Source organism: Pongo abelii, chromosome 9 (assembly GCF_028885655.2).
Source record: "Pongo abelii isolate AG06213 chromosome 9, NHGRI_mPonAbe1-v2.0_pri, whole genome shotgun sequence".
Taxonomy (NCBI): domain Eukaryota; kingdom Metazoa; phylum Chordata; class Mammalia; order Primates; family Hominidae; genus Pongo; species Pongo abelii.
Genome location: NC_071994.2, coordinates 68,396,795 through 68,423,313, shown reverse-complemented (window position 1 = coordinate 68,423,313; position 26,519 = coordinate 68,396,795). Strand labels below are relative to the sequence as shown.

At 39.2% G+C, this 26,519-nt stretch overlaps 1 long non-coding RNA gene across 1 annotated transcript; it reads right to left on the bottom strand.

Annotated features, from left to right (window-relative positions):
* Positions 1-562: 562 nt before the first annotated feature.
* Positions 563-26,483, bottom strand: LOC134762098 (uncharacterized). Its single transcript, XR_010141733.1, has 3 exons — positions 25,336-26,483; positions 1,948-2,047; positions 563-1,637 (listed from the first exon to the last, which is right to left on the bottom strand). It is a non-coding gene; the product is annotated as an uncharacterized LOC134762098 (long non-coding RNA).
* Between the last annotated feature and the right edge of the window lie 36 nt (positions 26,484-26,519).

Here is a 26,519-nt window from a genome sequence, read left to right as displayed (position 1 = left end):
AAAAAGGTAGACTCACTAATGCTCACTGTTATACTTCCCAGTCCACAGAAGTCTACCATCCCAGTCACTGTGCAGTTAGGCAGAGCCGTGTGACTGTCCAACCCTCATCTAGCCAACAGGCTGTGAGCAGAAGTGACACGTGTCACTTCCAGGCCAAAGCATTGAAGAAGGGGTAAGAAATGTCCATGCCTCTCTTCTCTGCCACATTAACCCAAAGCCATGTGAGACTGTAGCGGACTGGATCCCTGAGTAAACCAGTACCTCCCTACTGGTCCGTGCTGGCCATGCTGGATATGTACGAAATACCCTCATTGTCTTAAGCCACTGAAATGTGAGAAGCTCTTATTGCAGCATAAGCTTAGCTCCTCCTGACTGATACAGGATCAGATCTAGGAAGGACATGAAGGCAATATGAAGGAATTTGAATTTGATTCTGAAGGATGTGGAGAGACAATATTTTTGAGAAGAGTGACATGATGTGCGTTTGAGGAAAATAACTCTAGAAACAAAAGTAGCTCTTAACCTTTGGTGCATGTCAAGAATCACCCAAAGAGAACTGTAGTCATCTTCCAATTCCTTTATAAATTCTTTAAAGAATAAAATATTTGTCCTCTGGAGAAAAAAAATCACCCGAGAAGCTTTTCAAAATGCAATGCTCTGGTCCAAGACATCTCCAGATATCCTGAATCAGAGTCTCTATGCTAGGTACATATGACTGAAAAAAAAATCATGAGAAATTCTAGACTAGAGGTTAGAGGGAAGGAGGAGATATCAAGTTCAGTGAGAGATGACCAAATTCACGTGCTTAGTGAATTCAAATAAGCATTCTAATAAAATAATGGAATGATAAATGCTTAGGGAGTTTCGATTGAAATAGTAAGTTATGAAAAGGTTAGTCACATTAACATTTGTACAGACAGAGTTATTACTTTGAACATTTAGGTACCAATAGAATGGTGGTGGTAGTTTTCATGCATCTACTCTATTGCTAACTAAGCAGCAGCCTACCCCAACATTTCCATTATGCTGGGGAACATGGTTGACATACCACAGACAAAGGACAGAGCCATCTTCAGTCTCCTGGAAGGCCAAACTCTTACATCTCCTTTCCTTCTTTGCTTCCTTTTTCCTTTTCTTTTAGGATAATTGGCATTCTATGCTCTTCTTAATTCCTTCCTCCTAGGTACTCATCAGTCAACTTTCAACTAATCAAGACTTGAAGAGCTAAAATATTGAAGAGCTCAAAAAGCCTAGGTTACAGATGCACTGGAAGCTGTCACTTTGAACTGTGTGTGTGTGTGTGTGTGTGTGTGTATGTGTGTAGTTTTTACTACCAAATGTGATTTATTATATGTAATTGCTAAGAGCCTCAGCTTTCCAGAATAGAGATTTCAATACTGTGAAGAAATAAATCATTTTCTGACAATAATTCAGTTTGTGTTGCAAAATGCATCTTCAGAGCATCTCAAAATAAAGTGATCTCCAATAAACAGCACTCAAGCTGCCTGACAGAAAAACTGTCTTTATTTCTAAAATTGACAAGCCTTGAAGCAGGAGGATAGCTTGAAGCTAGGAGTTCGAGGTCACAGTGGCTATAGTCACACGTGTTATCTCCTGGAGGCAGCAAGACTTCGTCTCTGAAAAATAATAAATAAAACTGACAGGCTTCACTACAAACCTCCTCCTAATACTGAATACTGCTCAACAATCCTTTTATTCCTAGTGATTTCGATCCTCTTCTTGTCCCCCACAGCAACTGTCCCAAGCCTGTCTGTTCCCAAAACTTCCAACTACTCACTCTCAGGAGGTAACCTTGCCTTCACCACTGAGAAAGCAGAAGTGTAAATTCCCTCAACTTTCCCCTACCATGTCCAAATGGATCTTCATTCCCCCATCTCCTGTCTCAGAAGCATGCTTACTCTACTTATTTTGAAGAACGACCCTTACCCATGTTGAATCTCCTGTTTCCTTCATCTCATGTCTTCCTGTTTCCTGTTCTTCCCCTTCATTTTTGTGAGTATCTCTTCCAGTGGTTTTCTGTGAAAGGCTGCAGGGGAGGAAATTTTTTTTTTTTTACCAGCTGGGAAACATAATGTATATATTTTTATTTCTTTGGAAGCGTATAGGATATTTTCCTGAAAATTCATAGTGATGTGCCTTAGTATGGGTACTTTTTCAAACATTGTTCTAAGGCACTTGGTGGGCCTTTTTAATCTGGAGGCTCATGTTCTATAGTTCCAGTAAATGTTCCTGTACTGTTCCTTTAATAATTTCATCCCATATATTTTCTCAAATTTCTCTTTCTACAACTCCTATGACTTCTATGTTGGACCTCTTTGGTTGATCTCCTAATTGTCCATCTTACTGTCTTTTTGTTCTACTGTATGGGAAATTTTGTAAATTTTTTCTTCTAATTCTTCTATCAATTTTTAAAATTTCAACTATGATATTTTTAATTTCCAAATGCTCTGTCTTGTTCTTTTTGTTTGTTTGTTTGTTTTTGAGACACAGTCTCACTCTGTCACCCAGGCTGGAGTGTAGTGGCATGATCTCAGCCCACTGCAACCTCTGCCTCCCGAGTTCAAGAGATTCTTGTGCCTCAGCCTCCTGAGTAGCTGGGATTAACAGGCACCTGCCACCACAGTTGGCTAATTTTTGTATTTTTAGTAGAGACAGGATTTCACCACGTTGGCCAGGCTGGTCTCGAACTTCTGACCTCAAGTGATCGATCCACCCACCTCGGCCTCCCAAAGCGCTGGGATTACAGGCGTAAGCCAGCATACCCGGCCAGTCTTGTTCTTGTTGTTCCTTTTCTCTAGAGTATCTTGAGCTTCTTACTTAACTTCTCTATTCTCTTAATATCTCTATCAACTCCTGTCTCCATGACCACTCTTTTTCACTGTCCTTCATTTACTATCTCCTTCTCTGTATACTCTTTAATTGGATTTGTTTTTCTTGGCTCTCTTCTACACAGCCCATCCTGGGCATCTTATCTACTTGCATGGTTTCAATTAAATTTAGCTGATATTGCCAAACTATTATCTCTAGCTCCGACTTCTCTCTTTTAATTTCTAGACCTGAACTTCCAACTCCCTTGTGGATATCTGCACCTAGATGTTCCACAGACACCTCAAACTTTACATTACATTGCTGGCTTCTGGCATCCTATACCCCAATCTCATAAACAACTTGTTATTTCCCAGAAAATATTATGAAAGGTAACATCTCTGATGGGCCCAACTCAAATGTCACCTTTTTAATAAAGCCTTCTCCGACTTCTTCCTGCTCCTTGGGAGAATGGATTACTCTCTCCCTTGGCACCCAAGGCTCACTTCATAGCCCATAACAATTGTTCATAAGTATTGCTCACCATGAGCCAATCTGCTGACTGCCAGATTGTGAGCCTCTTGAAAGCATGGGTTATTTATCTATCAGTATAAGCTCCATCTTTAACCTCTAGCAAATGGCTGTTACTCAATAAATAGCTGTTGAATTACAATAATTTCAGGTGAACATACAGTATAAATATTTCACTATGTAATCATTAATTAATCATACAATGTAACCAGAAACCTAACCCACTAGAAAAATATTATGTAAGTTTCAAAATGCGTCTATGGTTATTTTTAATTTTAAAAGATTATCATTTTTTGGTTGGGCACTGTGGTTCACGCCTGTGATCCCAGCACTTTGGCAGGCCAAGGTGAGTGGACTGCTTGAGCCCAGGAGTTGGAGATCAGCCTAGGCAACACAGCAGGGCCCTGTCTCTAGAAAAAATACAAAAATTAGCCAGGAATAGTGGTGCATGCCTGTGGTCCCAGCTACTTGGGAGGCTGAGGTGGGAGGATCTCTTGAGCCTAGAAGGTTGAGACTGTAGTAAGCTGTGATTGCACCACTGCACTCCAACCTGGACTATAGAGTGAGAGTCTGTCTCAATCAATCAAACAATTTTTAAAGATTATTTTTAAAATAAACATTCCCAAGCTTATACAAAGGCGCATTCTTTATAGTCACTTGCACAGAGTTACTTGCACAGAATTCAAAAAGCTAATTCAGTTTTAAATCATCTGCTCACCCAGATGGGTACCTGAACAGCTCTTAGAATACAGAACACATTTTGTTGTTGTTTCATGTGGGATAACTACAAATAAAACCAAAGAAAAGGCAAAAAGAGATCTCTTTAGAATATATGACCCATATAAAAATATTAATAGTGGTTAGCCAACAAGCATTCTGATAAATTTTTTTTCCAGAAATGTCAAGTGATTAAAGAGTGAAGAAAAGAAAGACATTTCTGAACTCTTAACTAGAGCACTGCTACTAAGGGCATTATGAAGCTGAATGAAGAATATTCATTCCTATGCAGGGATTAAGTGTTATTAGGGGATTTTTGTTTACTTTAGTTTGGTTTGATTTTCTTTTTCAAACTAAGCCCTAATGCCAAATCTTACATTTTTTTTTTCTTTTTCCTGTTGAACTGATGCTATGTTAAGATATAAGCACAAACATCTCATAAGTGTTTTAAAACCATCCAATTGTTCGAGAAGACATACGTGCTGGGCCTATGAAGCCAAAACATTAGAGCTAGGAATTTTGATGAAGATAATAATTGCTTACAGACCAGCTTGTTTTAACTTGCTGAACAAAGAATACAATTTCATACCACATTTTCATCAGAGGTTTTTCTCTACATAATCACTACTGTGATGAGCACTTTAAAAAGGGAGATTATCTACAAGTTAAGGAGTAAGGAAGTTATCAATTAGATTCCATCATCTTCAAAAATTTCACTTACTCAAACTTTAGCTTAATAGAAAAACATTTTTGGCTGACTTAAGTGATGTTTTGAATCTTTACAAACCATTTGTTTAGTGTGCACAGCATAAAATCTAGGAATGAAGACAACCCATTCTTTCCAGTACTGCCCTCAATGGTTCTATAGCCTTGGCTAGGTCAGTAATTTCTTTGTATCTTAGTCGACTTCTTAGATTTTCCTGTGTAGAGATACAGTTCCATCTCTCTCACATCTTCAAAATGCATTCAGGCTCTATGCCTGTGTCAGAAGTTGCTCTCTCACTCCTTTCCTTTGGTTACTTTGATCACTTGCAGACCCTCTAATTCATGATTCAACCAACATTTATTAAGGGCTTTCTCCATGACAGGCAATTCAGTGAAGGTGGGGATGAGGTCAGTCCCTAAAAGGATACTAATACTAGTTTACTAAAACACACACACACACAAAAATCCTCTTTGGACTTCCTTTTTTTTTTTTTTTTTTTTTTGAGACAGGATCTGTCGTCCAAGCTGGAGTTCAGTGGTGCAAGCATAGCTCACTGCAGCCTCAAACTCCTGGGCTCAAGCAATCTTCCCACCTCCGCCTCCCAAGTAGCTGAGATTGTAGGCACGAGCCACCACATCTGATTTAGATTTCCTATTCTTTATTTCCTCTAGTATATTCAGCTAGAAATTCTAAGAATTAAGTTGTGGTAGGTTTACAGGATTGGGTTAAGGCAGTCATTCAGTGATCGATGGTTACAGGACCAGGCAGTCTAGGAGTCAATATGGTTTCAAAACAGAGATAAGTCACAGAATGGAGCAAAGTCACCAATTTCACAAGATAAAGATAACTCTTCATGCATGGTACCAATGATGACCCTTGGTTTGCTGAATCCTTTGGCTTTATAACTCTACCCTTTAAGGCAGAACTCTCTAGACCTACTCTGCAAGCTATGTTGACTTCTGATTCTCTTAAACAGGGAGCCATTCATCTCAGCCCATAAGTCTTCCATATCAGTGTGTTAAAGCCAGAGGCATGTCTTCCAACTAAGTCTGAAACCTTGTAAAGAGAGGAAAGGAAGGTGGGAAGTGAGAGATCTATGTTGTCCAGAAGTACTAAGGGGCCATTTTCTAACGGCAGAACTTAAATTTGAGACTCCCAACTCTGGATATTTGCTCATTCTTCCCCATCTACCAATCCCATTGGTACCTGTGTGACAACCTCCTCCGCTTTGTCTCTGACCTGTTGCTTGCCATGATCCTTGCCATTCAGAGGCCATTTGGCTCTGATCCATGGCCTTGTTGTAATCTTGGGTCACAGATATGCTACCAATCTGAAATGCTTATCTGGTTCCTGACCCCCAGCCTAGGCCTGATCACAAACTAAATTATTCTCTTGCCACCTGTCCCATGCCATGCATGTCGGTCTCATCACAGTTTCTCTTCCTGCTTCCCCACCCACGGTTGCCTATAGTTCTAGTGCTGGCCAAAATTATAGAATCTTTTTTAATTCATTCTGGAAGGACAAAGTAATTAAGAGATTATTAGTTTATGTGACAACAATATGCAGAAAGGATATAAATTTGCTCACAATTAACTGTAGTATATGCATCATTATTATATCTTTCCACACCTCAAGCTTTCAATCTCTAAATTAATACATTTGCCACCACATTCTCTCAAAGATATATTTATGCATACTTAATTAACATGTAGTCTGGGAGTGCAATAAAGCTATAATACATTCCTGCATTTCTAACTACATAATGAGTATTTAAAACATTTAGAAACAAATTGGCTCCCAATAAGGAATAAAAATGTTGAGTAACTTGTTTTTCAAATATAATGTCTATGCCACTTAACTGAATATTTCTGAAATGCTATATAAAAAGAAAAATATTATAATTGAATCAAGAAAAGCATACTATTCTGAAGAAATTCAGTGGTGGGTTCTTTTTCATAGTAAAGAAGGATTTTGGAAATGTTGACAACTATCCCATAATTAATAAGTTTTGTATGTTCAGCTATAATTACATTGAGTTTTCTGAAAGAGAGACTAATGTGAACAATATTATAGGAAAGGAATATTCTTTTTTCTAACTTTTTTTGGGGGGGAGAACAGAGTTTCAGCTCTGTCACCCAGGCTGCAGTGCAGTGGTACAATCATGGTTCATTGCAGCCTCGACCTCCCAGGTTCAAGTGATCCTCCTGCCTCAGCCTCCCATGTAGCTGAGACTACAGGTCCACACCAGGCTAATTTTTAAAAATTTTTTGTAGAGACAAGGTCTCACCATGTTGTCCAGGCTGGTGTCAAACTCCTGGGGTCAAGCAATCCTCCCTCCTCAGCCTCCCAAAGTGCTGGGATTACAGGCGTGAGCCACTATGCCCATCCTAGAAATATTCTTCTGAGTACATCTTATTAGGTTAACTCGCTTTAAGGCTTTACCTTTTCTACTAGTGAAGCACTAAAACTTATCCATTTTCCTTTTAATTTAAAGACACAAAGATTTTCATTGCTCTTACATGAAAAGCATTCTAAAGTGTTAGAATAAAGCATACTTCTAAAATGTAAAAAAGTTAAAGGAGATTCCTCACCTCAATTCTTAGGAGATGCTGTATCTGGAAAGGGTAAACAGAAGCAAACAGTTTCCTGAAATTGTGCCAAGGCTACATGTCAACTGCCTGGCAGGAAATGCTTTGGAGAACCTAGATAAACAGACTATCATCTTTCTCTGGCTTTTTATAAAGCAAATGTACTGAGTTAAACTAGCATCATAGACACAATAAGCAGAAAAGGACACCGAGAAATTTTAAATGATAGTTAGTACCTGTAGGATTTATGACAATTAAATAAGTGGTCTGTCCGTAAATTTTAACACATAAACATCACTGCTCAACAAACATGTACTCAATATATGTCTGTTGGATTTTTGCAGTAAATTAAATCTTATCGTTCCATTAATTTTCATCATTATTTTGGTGAAGATTTATCTTTTTTTTTGGCAGGGGTGGAGACAGAGTTTCACTCTTGTTGCCCAGGCTGGAGTGCAATGGCGCAATCTTGGCTCACTGCAACCTCCGCCTACCGAGTTCAAGCGATTCTCCTGCCTCAGCCTCCCAAGTAGCTGGGACTACAGGCACGTGCCACCACGCCCGGCTAATTTTGTATTTTTAGTAGAGATGGGGTTTCCCCATGTTGATCAGGCTGGTTTTGAACTCCCAACCTCAGGTGATCCACCTACCTCGGCCTCCCAAAGTGCTGGGATTACAGGCGTGAGCCACCGCGCCCAGCTTGTGAAGATTTATCTTACAATAAATTTTTATTTTGCAGCAGCTCTTAATATTTTGTCATTATAGAATGATAAAGCTTTCTTACATTTATATAGAAAATAATTTTTCAAAATATTTTGCATCATCTTCATTTTTTTCTAACATCTCATTTCACAAGTGCTAGCAATAATGCTTAGGCAGGTTAAACAATTTGGTTGTAGTCAAAGATTAAGTTAGTCAGAGAACCAGGTTTAGAATCAATTTGCCTGAAACATTTGCTAGTATTTTCCCTCTGTCCCCACTATATAACAGAAAATGGATTTGAAAATCCCACTACTATCTTTACTAAAATAATCCTCCTACCTCACCTTATTTTACTTTACTTAACTGCAAAAAGGATGATAATCTATGTGTTAACTGATAATATCTACTGTCAACCAAATAAATCTGTCTTGCATAAAGTCTACTCAGCCCTTCCGTACCTTTTCTCTCTCCACCAGCCACATGTTCTATTCAGCTCCAATCCTAACCACCCGTCTTCTCTTTCTTCTTTCTCATACTAGAAGCATCCTCTGCCCCAAATACTTTATGCCCAGTCTTGCCTGGTCACAAAGGGGAGCAAAACTTCCCTAATAAAAGGAATAAAGTAATATAAAAGGTGACATACCTCTCTACCTGCTATATCCTTTAGCCAAGGCACCTCAGATAACAATTTGAGCCACCTCAACCCTGAGGTCCCTCCCCATGATCCACAACCACCATCCGTGACTTCCAGTATACACCCAATCTGCCCCTCCCTCCCAAATGGAACATCTTAGCCTTCGTTACTATTGGGGATGGGGAGAAAAAAATAAACTTTGTGTGGAGGCCAGTTATGTTCTCTGCACAAAATGTGGAGAAGGAGAGAGCATTCTGGTGGAGTAGGAAGCCACAGGAATGTCTCTCCCCAGCTAGACAACATTTGCACAGCAGCATCTGTCTGATGTAATTATTTGGGAACTCTGGAGTCTATTGAAGGTTTGTGACTTCCAGGAAAAGGCTTGGACCTAAATTGTGGTTAATTTTGGTCAATTTCGGCTCTTAGTGTAGTAGACGCTACCCATGCCCTACTCCCATGGCAGGCAGCTGTACACATTTCCTGAAACAGCTTCAAAGAGAATAAAATACCTAGGAATCCAACTTACTAGGGATGTGAAGGACCTCTTCAAGGAGAACTACAAACCATTGCTCAACGAAATAAAAGAGGACACAAACAAATGGAAGAACATTCCATGATCATGGATAGGAAGAATCAATATTGTGAAAATGGCCATACTACCCAAGGTAATTTATAGATTCAATGCCATCCCCATCAAGCTACCAATGACTTTCTTCACAGAATTGGAAAAAACTACTTTAAAGTTCATATGGAACCAAAAAAGAGCCTGCATTGCCAAGTCAATCCTAAGCCAAAAGAACAAAGCTGGAGGCATCATGCTACCTGACTTCAAACTATACTACAAGGCTACAGTAAACAAAACAGCATGGTACTGGTACCAAAACAGAGATATAGACCAATGGAACAGAACAGAGCTCTCAGAAATAATACCGGACATCTACAACCATCTGATCTTTGACGAACCTGACAAAAACAAGAAATGGGGAAAGGATTCCCTATTTAATAAATGGTGCCAGGAAAACTTGCTAGCCATACGTAGAAAGCTGAAACTGGATCCCTTCCTTACACCTTATACAAAAATTAATTCAAAATGGATTAAAGACTTAAATGTTTAACCTAAAACCATAAAAACCCTAGAAGAAAACCTAGGCAATACCATTCAGGACATAGGCATAGGCAAGGACTTCATATCTAAAACACCAAAAGCAATGGCAACAAAAGCCAAACTTGACAAATGGGATCTAATTAAACTAAAGAGCTTCTGCACAGCAAAAGAAACTACCATCAGAGTGAACAGGCAACCTACAGAATGGGAGAACATTTTTGCAATCTACTCATCTGACAAAGGGCTAATATCCAGAATCTTCAAAGAACTCAACAAATTTACAAGGAAAAAAAACCCCATCAAAAAGTGGGCAAAGGATATGAACAGACACTTCCCAAAAGAAGACATTTATGCAGCCAACAGACACATCAAAAAATGTTCACCATCACTGGCCATCAGAGAAATGCAAATAAAAACCACAATGAGATACCATCTCACACCAGTTAGAATGGCGGTCATTAAAAAGTCAGGAAACAACAGGTGCTGGAGAGGATGTGGAGAAATAGGAACACTTTTACACTGTTGGTGGGACTGTAAAGTAGTTCAACCATTGTAGAAGAGAGTGTGGCAATTCCTCAAGGATCTAGAACTAGAAATACCACTTGACCCACTGATCCCATTACTGGGTATATACCCAAAGGATTATAAATCATGCTGCTATAAAGACCCATGCACACGTATGTTTATTGCGGCACTATTCACAATAGCAAAGACTTGGAACCAAGCCAAATGTCCATCAATGATAGACTGGATTAAGAAAATGTGGCACATATACACCATGGAATACTACGCAGCCATAAAAAATGATGAGTTCATGTCCTTTGTAGGGACACGGATGAAGCTGGAAACCATCATTCTCAGCAAACTATCACAAGGACAAAAAAACCAAACACCACATGTTCTCACTCATAGGTGGGAATTGAGCAATGAGAACACTTGGACACAGGAAGGGGAACATCACACACCAGGGCCTGTCGTGGGGTGGGGCGGGGGAGGAGGGATAGCATTAGGAGATATACCTAATGTAAATGACGAGTTAATGGGTGCAGCACACCAACATGGCACACGTATACATATGTAACAAACCTGCATGTTGTGCACATGTACCATAGAACTTAAAGTATAAAAAAAAATTTTTTTTTAAATGGATGGACATTCCGCAATATACTACAACATGGATGAAACTTTACGACATTATACTAAATGAAATAAGCCAGTCACGAGAAGAAAAATACTATATGAGTACACTTATATGAGGTACTTATAGTAGTCAAAATCATAAAGACAGAAGACAGATTGGTGGCTTCCAGGGGCTGGGAGTAGGGAAGAATAGAGAATTATTGTTTAATGAGTACAGAGTTTCAGTTTTACAAGATGAAAAGAAGTATAGAGATGGATGGTGGTGATAGTTGCACAACATTTTGAATATATTTAATACCACTGAAGTATACACTTAAAAATGCTTAGAAAACTATATTTTATTTTGTGTGTTTTTTTATTTTTTATTTTTATTTTTTGTTAAAGAAAGATTTATTCTTTTAGAGATGGGGTCTCGCTATGTTGACCAGGCTGGTCTTGAACTTCTGGCCTCAAGAGATCCTCCCATCTCGGGCTCCCAAAGTGCTCGAATTACAGGTATGAACCACCATGACCGGCCTATTTTATGTGTATTTTACCACAATTTTAGAAATTGGAAAAAAAATGTGGAGGGCATGGTATATGACTGGAAAAAGAAGTCACAAAACTGAGGGATATAAATACTTGAATGCAAACAGTAATATAATCACAGTATAACTTACATTTCTTAAATAGAGTATACCTATAATTATAATTAGGTAAACTTAGTACAAGCTAGGAGATATAAAATTTTCTCTAGAACTGGTATAATACTAACCCTGGAGATTTGGCTACCTACTCTACTTGTTAGAGCTTCCTGGAGTGGAAATACATTCCAGTATCAATGCACAGCAGAGGTTTAATAAATGTCCATGGAACAAATAAATAAATATTGATGGAAGGAATAAATATAAGCTTTATCCTAAAATAATATATAAAAGTAAGCCTTAAGAGAGTCCAGAATTATATCACAAAAAGTTTAGGAGGAATATAAAATTGGAAGGGAACAGGAATTGGAATATATTAATTTTTGAAAACTGCTGGATCTGTCGGGAAATACTGTGACCTTTTTTGGGTCACTAAAACTCTACACAAGGAACACTTCCAGAATGGCATAGTGAGGAGGCTGGCAAATCATTTAACATAAAGCCGCAATAAAACTGTACAGGTAGTCTCTGACTTATAAAGATTTGACTTCAGTTTTTTCAACTTTATGATGGTGCGAAAGCAATATACATTCAGTGGAAACCATATGTTGAATACCCACACAACCATTCTGTTTTTCACTTTCAGTACAGCATTCAATAAATTACATGAGATATTCAACACTTTATTATAAAATAGGCTTTGTGTTAGATGATTTTGCCCAACCTTAGGCTAATGTGAGTGTTCTGAACATGTTTAAGGTAGGCTATGCTAAGATACGATGTTTGCAGATAGGTGTATTAAATGCATTTTTGACTTACAATATTTTCAACTTAAAATGAGTTTATCAGGATGTAACTCCTTCCTAAGTCAAGGAGCATCTGTACAAAACTGTTAAAACAATCATTTCAGGATTTTGAAAACTGAGACTGGGCTCGGTGGCTCATGCCTGTAATCCCAGCACTTTGGGAGGCCAAGGTGGGTGGATCACCCGAGGTCAGCAGTTCAAGACCAGCCTGGCCAACATGGCAAAGCCCATCTCTACAAAAAATACAAAAAAAAAAAAAAAACTGGCCAGGTGTGGTGGTGCATGCCTGTAGTCCCAGCTACTCTGGAGGCTGAGGCAGGAGAATCACTTGAACCCAGGAGGCAGAGGTTACAGTGAGCAGAGATTGCGCCACTGCACTCCAGCCTGGGCAACAGAGCACGACTCCATCTCAAACAAACAAATAAACTAACTAACTAACCAGAGGCACATGACAAATTAAAAAGCATTTATAAAGGAAAAAAATCAAACTATTGAACCTTGGTAAGAAAAATATGAATCTATGGTATTTTGAGTTTTTGTAATCCCTACACTCCCTACCCCCAGCTCCAACGTAGTAGTTCTATAAGGACAGTAAAATCCATGAAAATCAGCAGCTCTGCAATGTAATTTGGTGCATAGGACATTGTCAGAAACATGTGATCTTGGTAGTAAATGATCAGGGAAAGTCAATATCATTGCTGGTTGAAACTGTAGTTTTAGTTGGGAAAAGTAACAGACCAGCCAGAAATTTATTAGGCAGATCTAGGGAAAAAGACAGCCATAGTGGAACCTGATACCCTTGGTGGTCTGGAAGGCTGTGTACAAGTGCATGGTTATGCACATGCCCAGGAGAGACCACAGTGGGCTACAGATTTCAATGGCTGAATGTGAAGCCTTGCATACATAGAAATAAAATTGGGGCAGACTTGACTGAACTCTATCTCTTTGTTCTTGTTTTTTTAGAGATAGGGTCTCACACAGTTGCTCAGGCTGGAGCACAGTGGCACAATTACAGCTCACTATAACCTTGAACTCCTAGGCTCCAGCAATCCTCCCACAGTTAGGACTACAGGCACACACCACCATGCCCAGCTAATTTTTTAAAAATTTCTTGCGAAGATAGGGCCTTGCTGTGTTACCTGGGCTGGCCTCAAGCTGTTGGTCTCATGCAGCCTTCCTGTCACAGCCTCCTAAAGCACTTGAATTATAGGCATAAGCCATAGCCACATGGCCTTGACTGAACTTTAAATGTGTTCCCCAAACTATACACAGATTAATTAGCAAACAGTAGAGCCTTACTAGGCTCAAGATGTTTAAGTACAATCTCTTTCCAGTTATTAGCTGACCACTAGCTATGTTGACCCAGGGGCAATTCCTAGGAAAGAGACTTAAAAATAAAACCAAATTGGGCACAGCAGCACACATCTGTAGTCCCAGCTACTCAAGAGGCTGAGGAGGGACAACTGCTTCAGCGCAGGAATTCGAGTCCAGCCTACACAACATAGTGAGACCCCATCTAATAAAAAATAAAATAAAATAAAGTAAAATAAAATAAAAACAAGAATTAGAAAGGAAAAAATTAAGGAGAGATGTCAGTAGCTACACACTACAGGAAAGAAAGACTACAGAATCAGCCCTGTTAACTCACTAAACAAATAAACCAACAAACAGCAGCAATATCAACAATCCTTAGGTAGGGGTGGAAATCAGAATCTGGAGTTGCCATCATACATTATTTAAAACAGCGATCAGCAAACTACAGCCCATGGCCCAATTATGGCCTACTGCTTCTTTTTTAAATAAAGATTTATTGGAAGACATCTACTTTCATTCATTTACATATTGTCTATGGCTACTTTTGCATTACAATAGAGACCACATTGACTACAAAGCCTAAAATATTTTCTATCCAGTCATTTATAGAAATAAATTGTTGACCTCTGATCTAAAATGTTCAGTTTTCAACAAAAAATTGCAAGACATACAAACAAACAAAAAGTGGGGCCCATATACAGAAAAAGATGCAGTTAATGGAAACTTTTTCTGTAGGGGCCCAAATGTTAGACTTAGCAGACAGACTTCAAGGCAGCTGTTGTAAATATGTTCAAAGAACTAAAGAAAACCAAATTTTAAAAATTAAAGTATGGCAACAGTGACAATATAGAATATCAATAAAAATAAATTATAAAACAAAACAAACAAATTATGGAGTGAAAAGAAAATAATTGAAATGAAAATTCACTAGAGGGGCTCAAGAGCAAATTTCAGATTACAGAAAAAGAATCAGTAAACTGGAAGATAGATAGATCAATAGAGATTATACAATTTGAAGAAAAGAAAAGAAAAAGAATGAAGAAAAATGAACAAGCCTCAGAGATTTGAAAGATACCACCAAACATACTAACATATGTATAAGGAGAGTCCCAGAAAAAGAAGAGAAAGAGAAAGGGACGAAAAAAATATTAAAGAAAAAAATGGCTGAAAACTTCATAAATTTGAGGAAAAACAAATCTACACATCCAAGAAGACCAAAAGAACTCCAAGTACCATAAACACAAAGAGGTCCATACCTAGAAACACCAAGGTTAAACCATTGAAAGGCAAACACAAAGAGAAAATCTTGTAAGCAGCAGAGAAAAGTGGATCATCATTTACAAAGAAACCACAATCAAATTAACAGATGACTTTTTATCAGAAACAACAGAGACTAAGAAAGCAGGGATCAAAGTGTTTAAAGGAAAAAAATCTGCCAACTAAAAATTTTATATCCAGCAAAAATAGCCTTATAGCCTTTAAATGTGAAGGTGAAATAAAGACAGTTGATAAAGACTGAAAAAATTTGTTGTTGCCAGCTTGCCTTACAAGAAATATTGAAGGAAGTTTTTCAGGCTGATGGAAAGTGATTTTAGAGTTACTCAAATCTACAGAGAGGAATGTAGAACATCAGAAATAGTAAATATGTTGGTTAATATAAAGGACTCCATACATATGTTTCTCATTTTTTCTCGTAACTTCTTTAAAAGTCATAAGAGCATATAAAGCAATAATTACAACACTGTCTTGTTGGATCTGTAACATATATGAATGTAATATAACAGCATGAAAAGGGGGGATATGGAGTTATATTGGACAGAAGTGTCTATATTTTACCTAAATTAAGTTTATATCAATCAGTAGATTGTGGCCAGGCATGGTGGCTCACACCTGTAATCTCACCACTTTAGGAGGCCGAGGTGGGTGGACTGTTTGAACCCAGGAGTTAGAGGCCAGCCTGGGCAACATGGTGAGACACCATCTCTATAAAAAATATAAAAATTGGCCCAGCACAGTGGCTCACGCCTGTAATCCCAACACTTTGGGAGGCCGAGGCGAGTGGATCACAAGGTCAGGAGTTCGAGACCGTCCTGGCTAACACGGTGAAACCCCGTCTCTACTAAGAATACAAAAAAAAAAAAATTAGCTGGGTGTGGTGGTGGTGTCTGTAGTCCCAGCTACTCAGGAGGCTGAGGCAGGAGAATGACATGAACCCGGGAGGTGGAGCTTGCAGTGCCCAAGATCGTGCCACTGCACTCCAGCCTGGGCGACAGAGTGAGACTCCATCTCAAAAAAAAAAAAAAAAAATAGCCAGGCGTGTTGGCGTGCGCCTGTGGTCCCAGCTACTCAGGAGGTTGAGTTGGGGGGATCACTTGAGCCTAGGAGGTGGAGGCAACAGTGAGCCACACTTGCACCATTGCAGTCCAGCCTGGGTGGCAGAGCAAGACCCTGTCTCAAAAAAAAAGAAGAAGAAAGAAGTAGATTGTGACAAATAAAGATGCATATTCTAATTCCTAGAACAATCACTAAAAAAATTTTTTTAAAGGCCGGGCGCGGTGGCTCATGCCTGTAATCCCAGCACTTTGGGAGGCCGAGGTGGGTAGATCACCTGAGGTCAGGAGTTCAAGACCAGCATGGCCAATATGGTGAAACCCTCTCTCTACTAAAAATACAAAAAAATTAGCCGGGCATAGTGGTGGGCACCTGTAACCCCAGCTACTCGAGCAGCTGAGGCAGGAGAATCACTTGAATCTGGAAGGTAGAGGTTGCAGTGAGCCGAGATCATGCCATTGCACTCCAGCCTAGGCAACAAGAGTGAAACCTTGGTCTTGAACTCCTGACCTTAACTGATCCGTCCACCTTGGCCTCCCAAAGTGCTGGGATTACAGGCGTGAGCCACCGCAACTGGTCCAAATTTTAATATCTTTTCAAAGAACCAACTGTTGGTTTCATTGATTTTTCTCTATTTTTCTACTTTGTATTTTATTGATTTCTACCTGATCATCATTATACCCTTCCTCCTGCTTCCTTTCAGTTTAGTTTGTTCTTCTTTTCCTAGTTTTTCTTTTTCTTTCTTTTTTTTTTTTTTGAGATGGAGTCTTGCTCTGTTGCCCAGGCTGGAGTACAGTGGTACAATCTCGGCTCACTGCAACCTCCACCTCCCAGGTTCAAGCGATTCTCCTGCCTCAGCCTCCCAAGTAGCTGGGATTACAGGTGCGTGCCACCACATCTGGCTAATTTTTGTATTTTTAGTAGAGACGGGGTTTCACCATGTTGGCCAGGCTGGTCTCAAACTCCTGACCTCAACTGATCTGCCCACCTCAGCCTCCCAAAGTGCTGGGATTACAAGCATGAGCCACCATGCCCGGCTCCTAGTTTCTTAAGGTAGAAACTTAGGTTATTGATTTGACCTATATTCTTTTCTAATATAGACATCTAAAGCTTGGCACTTCCCTCTAATCACAATTTTAGCTGCCTCTCATACATTTTGATATATCATATCTTTGTTTCCTTTCAGTTCAAAACATTTCCTAGTTTCCCTTGTGATTTAGTCTATGACCCATGGATTATTCACCTATATGTTGTTTAATTTGCAAATATTTGTAGATTCCCCAAATTTCCTATTGTTGATTTCTAATTTAATTCTATTGTGGGTAGAGAACATACCTGGTATGATTTCAGTCCTTTTAAATTCATTGAGACTTGTTTTATGACCTAATAATGGTCTGTTTTGGAGAATGTTCTGGGAGTATTTGACAAGAATGTGTATTGTGCTATTGTTGGATGGAGTTTCCTATAGGTGTCAAGGTGGCTGACAGTATTGTTTAGCCTTCTATATCTTTGCTGATTTTCTGTTTGTTCTATCAGTTATTAAGACTGAGGACTGGGCTGGGCACAGTGGCTCATGCCTGTAATCCCAGCACTTTGGGAGGCTGAGGCGGGCGAATCATGAGGTCAGGAGTTCAAGACCAGCCTGACCAACACGGTGAAACCCTGTCTCTATTAAAAATACAAAAAGTAGCCGGGTGTGGTGGCACGCGCCTGTAATCCCAGCTACTCAGGAGGCTGAGGCAGGAGAATCACTTGAACCCAGGAGGCAGAAGTTGCAATGAGCTGAGATCACACCACTGCACTCCAGTGTAGGTGACAGAGTGAGACTCCATCTCAAAAAAAAAAAAAGAGTGAGGTGTTGAAGTCTCCAACTACCACTGTTGAATTGTCTATTTCTTGCTTGAATTTTGTCAGTTTTTGCTTTGGTATTTTGAGGCTGTGTTGTTAGGGTCATGTACATTTGCAAGTGCTGTATCTTCCAGATATAATGATTTGTAATTTTTATGATTTTGATATGCCCCACTTTGTCTAGTGATATTTCTTGTCTTCAAGTCTATTTTGTCTGATGTTAATACTTTTACCTCAGCAATCTTTTTTTGGCAAGGGGAGACGCTTAAAGCAACACAAGTTTATTATCTTAAGGTTCTGGAAGTCAGATGTCTGAAATGGCTTTCACTGGACTACAATTAAGGTATCTGCAGGATTCTGTTTCTTTACTCCAGCAATATTATGCTTATAGTTTACACGGTATATCTTTTTTTAACCTTTAACTTTCAACTTATTTATGTGTTTGACTATAAGTTGTGTTTCTTGTAGACAGACAGTTGGATCTAAGCCAGTCTGACAATCTCTGCTTATAGAATGGGCTGTTGAGACCATTCACATTTAACACTATTATCGAGATGGTTGAATTTACATTTGATCGCAGTGGTGCGATCGCGGCTCACTGCAACCTCCACCTCCCAGATTCAAGCAATTATCCTGCCTCAGCCTCCCGAGTAACTGGGACTACAGGCGTGCGCCACCACACCGAGCTAATTTTTGTATTTTTAGTAGAGACGGGGCTTCACCATGTTGGCCAGGATGGTCTCGATCTCTTGACCTCATGATCCACCCACCTCGGCTTCCCAAAGTGCTGGGATTACAGGCATGAGCCACCACGCCTGGCCATCTGTATTTTTTAAAATTTTATTTATTTATTTATTTTTTGAGACAGAGTTTCACTCCAGCATAGGCCAACATGGTGAAACCCTGTCTCTACTAAATATACAAAAATTAGTCTGGTGTGGTGGCATGCACCTGTAATCCCTGTTACTTGGGTGGATTAGGCAGGAGAATCAATCACTTGAACCTGGGAGGCGGAGATTGTAGTGAGCTGAGATTGCACTACTGCATTCCAGCCTGGGTGACAGAGTGAGACTCTCTCAAAAGAAAAACAACGGATATTAAAAGTTGACAAAACTTTAACTAGACTGACCAAGATGTTATTAAAAAAAAAAAAAAAAAAAAAAAAAAAGCAAGAGAGACAAGGCACAGATTACCATAATCAGATCTTAAAGAAATAAAAAAGATTGTGAGGGAATATTACCAATAGCTTTTTCTCAACAAATTAGACAACTTAAGCGAATGGGCAAGTTCTTAGACACCAAGTATTGAAACTGACTCAAGATGGAACAGAAGATCACTTGAGTTCAGGAGTTCAAGACCAGCCTGGGCAACATGGCAAAACCCCATCTCTACTAAAAAAAAGTACCAAAAAAATTAGGTGGGCCTGGTGGTGATGCACTCCTGTAGTCCCAGCTACTCGAGAAGCTAAGGTGGGAGAATCACCTGAGCCCAGGAAGCTGAGGCTGTAGTGAGCTGTGATTATGCCACAGCACTCTAGCCTGGGCAACAGGAGTGAGACCTTTTCTCAAAAAAAAAAAAAAAAAAAAAAAAAAAAAAGAGGAATAGAAAATATAAGTAGACCTAAAACAAGGAAAAAAGTTGAATTAGTAATTAAAAATCTTCCCACAAAGTAAAGCCCAGGCCCAGATGGTTTTAATTAAATGCTTAAGAATAATACCAATTCTACACACTCTTCCAAGAAATAGAACATTCCTAAATCATTCTATATGGCCAATATTATCCTAATACCAAAAGAGACAAAGACCACAAACAAGAAAACTAGAGCTCAATATCCCTCATGAATATACACAGAAAAATCCTCAGTAAAATACTAGCAAACCAAATTCAACAACAAAAGATTGGCTTAATATCCAAAAATCAATTCATTCAACACATGTTAATAGAATAAAAAATAAAAACCACATGATCACATCAACGGATGTACAAAAAACATCTGACAAACTTCAACAATCATTCATGATAAAAACTTTCACTAAACTAGGAATAGAAGGAAATTTCTTCTCAACCTGAAGAAGCTAATTAAAAATAATTTTTTTAAGATAGATGAGAACTTCCTTAACCTAATAAAGAGTATCTACAAAAAAACAAATATCATACCTAACGGTAAAAGGCTAAATGTTCTGCCTCTAAAATTGGGAACAAGGCAAAGATGTTCCCTTTGCCACTTCTATTCAACATTGTACTAGAGGTTCTAGCCAGTGCAATTAGGCAAGAAAAAGAAATCCTGATTGAAAAGAAAAAAGTTAGCCTTTCTTTATTCACAGAAGATCTGATCCAGTATATAGAAAATCCTGAAGAATCCACAAAAAATTCTTAGAACAAGTAAATGAGTTTAACAAGGTTACAGGATACAATATCAATATGAAAAAGTCAACTATATTTCTATACACTAGCAATAATTTCATCTGAAAATGAAATTGAGAAAACAATTTCATTCACAACAGCATAAAAATACTTAATAAATTTGTTAAAAGAAGTGCAACATGTACACTAATCACTACACAACATTAGTAAAAAAATGAAGAAAACTGAAATAAATGGACAGACATTCCATGTTCATAAATTCAAAAACCCAATATTGTTAATATTGCAATTCATCCTCAATTAATCTGTGAATTCAATATAATCTCTATCAAAACATCAACAGTTGTTACACAGAAGTTGACAAACTGAATTTAAATTTTATGGAAATATGACTGTACTAGAATATAAAAATAATTTTGAAAATGAAGAACATAGTTGATATACTTCCCAATTTCCAAACTTACTACAAAACTACAATAATCAATACAGTATGATATAGCATAAGGACAGACATATAGATCAATAGAACATCATTTAAAGTCTAAAAGCTAACTCTTACATTTATGGTGAATTGATTTTTGACAAAGTTGCCAAGGGAATTTAATGAGAAAAGGACAGTCTTTTATACAAATGATACTGAGAAAATTGAACATCTGCATGAAAAGAAATGAATCTAGACCCTTACCTCATAATGCACATAAAAATTAATGTAAAATGGTATAGAGTTAAATGTAAAAACTAAAATATACAACTATTAGGAGGAAACATAGAAAAAAGTCTTCAAAAAAAATTTTCATCACCTTAGGTTAGGCAAAGATTTCTTAGATATAACACCAAAAGCACAATTTATAAAGGAAAAAAATTAATAAGTTAGAGTTCATCAAAACTTTAAATGTTTGTACTTCAAATTACACCATTAAGAAAATGAAATACATGACACAGCCTGGGAGAAAATACTTATGAATCGTACATCTGGTCTGGGTGCAGCGGCTCAAGTCTGTATTCACAAGAGAAATGAAAACATGTGTCCACACAAAGTCTTACTCTGCATTATCAGTCAAAATAGCCCCAAACCAGAAACATTTCAGACGACCATCAACCGGTAAATGGATAAACAAAATGTAATATATTCATATAACGGGATAGTATTCAATCATAAAAAAGAATGAAGTACTGATACATGCTACGACATGTGTGAGCCTCAAAAACATTATGCTAATTAAAAGAAGCCAGGCAAAAAAAGGCCACATATTATCAGATTCCATCTATATGAATTGTCCAGAAAAGGCAAATTCATAAGACAGCAAGCAGAAGAGTGGTCACCTAGGCCCAGAGGCAGGAGCTGAGAACTGACTGCATATGGTGTACCCTAGGGATTTTTCTCAGGTAATGACAATGTTCCAAAACTGCATTTTGGTGATGTTGACAAATCTGTAAATTTACAAAAAATACTGAAATATACACTTAAAACAGGTAAATTTTATCATATGTACATTATACCTCAATAAAGAAGTCTTTTTTTTTCTTTTTTTTTTTTTGAGATGGAGTCTCGCTCTGTCACCCAGGCTGGAGTGGCGTGGCACGATCTTAGCTCATTGCAAGCTCCGCCTCTCAGGTTCATGCCGTTCTCCTGCCTCAGCCTCCCCTGGGACTACAGGCTCCTGCCACCACGCCCAGCTAATTTTTTGTATTTTTAATAGAGACGGGGTTTCACCGTGTTAACCAGGATGGTCTCGATCTCCTGGCCTCGTGATCCACCCATCTCAGCCTCCCAAAGTGCTGGGATGACAGGTGTGAGCCACCGCGCCCAGCCAAGAAGTCTTTTAAAAAAACAAAACAAAACAAAAAAACAAAAAAAAACTCTACATAAATTTCAACTGTTTATATTAAATATCTTCCAAATACTATTCCTTTAATCTCTGACTTTTAAAAATGACAAGATTTTAATCATTCCTGCTCTGCAACCAATTTTTTAACTCCCAGTCAATTTTAAACAGATTGTGAAAGTTAATTCTCAGAAGTTTGATTCATTTTGTTTAATCTACATCATCAAGATGACAATTTTGATAATGAGTTTCTTTCATTCCCCCAATAACCCAGTGAGTTGATGTAATCAGGCTAAATGAATGATCTAATGACTCAGTCTGTAATACTACCTTACAAAGCTGTGATGATTCCAAAGCTCTTAAGTCTGCTGGAGAAATAACAATACCATTTGTCAAATAAAATGATTTATACAGTTTCTGGTATGTACAGTATAAATCACTGTCTAACTCTGGCACAGTACCCACTTTTGCATCCTGGGTTTTTAACCCTTTTTGGCCCCCTTCACATAAAGAAAAGGAATTTACATTGCTCTTCACTGGACTTGTTTTTTCTCCTCAAAAAGCCCCAAATACAGCACCAGTCTCTTTCCCCATTTCACAATTAAAGACTTCTTCCAACGCATCTCCTCCAAAACATAGAACCCTGACAACTAACTTTCATCTGTTCTCATTAGTGAATTTACCCTTGTGAAGATAGAGTCATTAAAAACTCATACCAATAGTTTATTTTTCTGTCAATACTGACAGTCTATTTCTCTGTTGACCAGGCACATTCCTAATTAGTTGCCCTCTCTCCATTTACAATTCCATTTTCAGTTCTCACCAGTGGCTTTCATTTGGTGTGGGCTGTATTTGATCCACAAGGGGCCTGATGGTAGGTCATGTTCTATCATTATTCCCAGCCAATCTTAAAAAAGATAAAAAGGAATCTCTCAAGTCTCTCAATCTGTGGTTTACAGGATGAATCTTTAAAATTATAAATATACACATATAAAAATATATTTACAAATAGAAAAATAAAAACAAATGCAAAGATTTAATTTAGAGTCTTTTGTTTTCAGTTTCATTTCAAGCATCTTCTTTCCCATAAATTTCTAAACGTTAAATTCTGAGAAAATGTAGTTACAATTGAATATTCATTACATTCATTAAAGTTCATGTAGGTAGGTGTTTTTTTAATAGAAAAGCCAACTCTTTTTTTTTTTCTTAAGATAGGGTCTTACTCTGCCCTGGCTGGAGGGCAGTGGCACAATCATAGCTCACTGCATCCTCAACATCCTGGGCCCAAGCAATCCTCCCATCTCAACCTCCCGAGTAGCTAGGACTACAGGTATGAGCCACCATGCCAGGCTAATTTTTTAATTTTTAAAAAAATAGAGACAGGGGTCTCACTATGTTGCCCAGGCTGCTGTCAAACTCCTGGCCTCAAGTAATCCTTCCACCTCAACCTCCTGAACTTCTGGGATTACAGGTGTGAGCCACCACAAAGCCACCTCTTTATCTGGGCTAACAGAAGTCTATTTAACTTAAAAATTAAATCAGAGTAATTTCAACAAATGTCTATTGAATACCCCCTACTTAGCAGGCCCTGGAATGTTTAGGGACAAATAAGGAACAGTTTCTGCCTTCAAGGAGTTGAAAGGCTATTGGGAGAGAAGAAACCATAACTACACGTAATTTAAATTAATTGGAAAAGTACACAAAAAAAATTTTTTTAAGGCTATGGCAACAGAGGTGGCAACTGGGAACCACTGGGAAAAGTTTCAAAGAGCTGACCTGACAAAAAGAAAGTAGTGCCTCAACTGGAATGACTAAAATAGAATGGGGAAGAGAGACAAATGAGATGAGGTGTGGCTATGATACTGGGTAAGTGAGAGCATATTTTGGGAGACCAGGCTAAAGCTTAAGATAATAATACTAGCTAATATTTATTGAGCACCTACTATGTACCAAGTACTATAAATGCACTTTATAGATATTAACTTACTTGATACAATAACCCTATGAGGAATGTGCTAAAACCTTGAAATCCATAAAAAATAAAGAGGACCAAATTCTGTCCCACTCCAACCACACTTTTTGTAAAAGCAGTTTACAGGTATCTTATCTACCTCTTCTCTCACTAATTCCTAGGCCATCCTTCAAGTCCTAGCTTGAAAATTACATTCTCTGCAAAACCTTTCTTGATCCTCCCAGCTGAACATAGTCTCCTAAGCTTGATAGCATTTTATCTGTGTCAATCTTATGGCATGTCCGAATATTTTGTTCTTGGTATTATAGATTTTATGTGCATTATTTCCTCTTTTTTATTCTCTTTTAGTCTGATCCACATTCTGTTCTCCACAACTCCTAGGGCAGTGCCTGGCACATACTAATGCTAGCTAAGTCTACGGAGCACTTATCTTTGCAGGGCACTTTGCTAAGCATTTTACAGGAATTATCTCACAGAATCCTTATGGCAACCCAATTCACACATTCAAGGGCTATTTTTAGTCCTTACTGTGACAGACAAAATAGTAAATACTAGATGCATCTTAAACTCTAAATACTACAGATACAGTCCCCACCCTCAAAAAGCTCAGTCTAAAGAAGTTAGTACTATTGGAATCGCCAGATATAGAGATGAGGAAAAGTGAGGCTCAAAGAAGTAATATGTTTGCCCAGAACCACAGAGCAAAAAAAAGTGGCAGAGAGCCTGGGCAACATAGGGAGACCCTGTCTCTCGAAAACATTTAAAAAATTTGCGGGGCGTGGTGCCTGAAGCAGGAGGATCGCTTGAGCCCAGGAGGTCGAGGCTGCAGTGAGCCGAGATCGTGCCACTCACTGCACTTCAGCCTGGCTGACAGAGTAATACCCTCGTTTCTTTATCAAAAAAAAAAAAAGAAGAAGAAGAAGGAAGAAGGAAGAAGAGGAAGAAGAGGAAGAGGAAGGAGAAGAAGGAGGAGGAGGAGGAGAGGAGGAGGAGGAAGAAGAAGGAGAAGGAGAAGAAATGGAAAAAAAAAAAAAAAAAGATGGCAGAGCCAGAATTCAAACCAGCTCTCCGGAGTGGATATACAGGACCCCATGCACTTATAACCACTATGTTCTAAAGGAGGCACTTGATAAACCCTTACTGAAGGAAATGTTTTGGAATACCAATAAAATGAAAAAAAAAATCATCTCAAGAATAATGTAGGGTTTCACTCACTGTTATTCTTTTTTATGAGGGGAAAGCAGGAAATTTGCAAAAGTTAAATAGTATAGAAGGAGGTCGTATTGGTCTCCTACTACTCACCTGGTACCTGATAATTGCTCATCAAGCCATCTGTTGAGACTAGGTGAGGATGGAGGGCTTCTTTCCTTTTTCATGAACCACAGAGGAGACTTAAAGGAGGATTTCTTTGTGTTCCTTAAAGTGACCCCCACTGAGCGTGTCCCTCAAACGGGACCTTCCTAAGCATCAGCGCTTTGCTTTGCGCTGGGTGGTGCGGCTGAGTCACTAATCAGCAGTGAGAGCCTGGGCTGTATCTCCTACCAAATAACCAGCGGAGTGGAATGACAGGTCCTTACTTAAACATGGTTTAAGTAAGCATTCACAGTTCCTTACTTAAACATGGTGCAGTCTTCCTGAAAGATGGAGTCAGACCCCAAGAGAACAGGTCTCCAAAAATGTGTGAATCCGTACTTCGCACTGGAGGGGCGAGAAAGAGCTGCGCTGAGGGATTATGAGAGACCCTACAACTTCTCAGGCGCCCCCTGCCCCGGGGGCCAGGAACAGCTGCAGACAGCCCCGCCTCCGTCTCGCCTCCATCCCAAGCTGTTCCCTTCTCCAAAGGCCACCTTGGCAGCCACACAGTTTGGCCTAATCACCTCCTCAAACAAGAGTAGCGACACCCCAAAATGTAGACCAAGCAGAAGGAGGCGCTGGAGGCACTTGCCTTATTCCCCATGATGTTTTTGTTTTGAGACGAAGTCTTCCTCTGTCGCCCAGGCTGGGGTGCAGTGGCGCGATCTCGTCTCACTGCAACCTCCGCTTCCCGGGTTCAAGCGATCCTCCCACCTCGACCCTCCCGAGTAGCTGGGACTACAGATGCGCGCCACCACTCCTACTGTGTGTGTGTGGACACGGGTTGTCGCTATGTTGCCTACCTAGCTGGTACCCCATAACCACTCCTGGCTAGTGTGTGTGTGTGTGTGTGTGTGTGTGTGTGTGGACACGGGTTCTCGCTATGTTGCCTACCTAGCTGGTACCCCATAATTTTTTAGCTCAACAGGAGACCTGCCTTTATACCCCAGGTCCATCACGTTAAGCAGCGCAGTAGCCCTCTAACGGCCAGCCCCAAGCCCAGAGGCTCCTTCGACAGCGCGGACAGATGCCCTGGGCGGCTGGCTCGACTTAGTCCTCAGCCCCCAGCCCCCGATCCCCGACCCCCGGCCCCCAGCGCCCGGCGCCCCGCCTCCAGCGCTCAGCAGTTAACC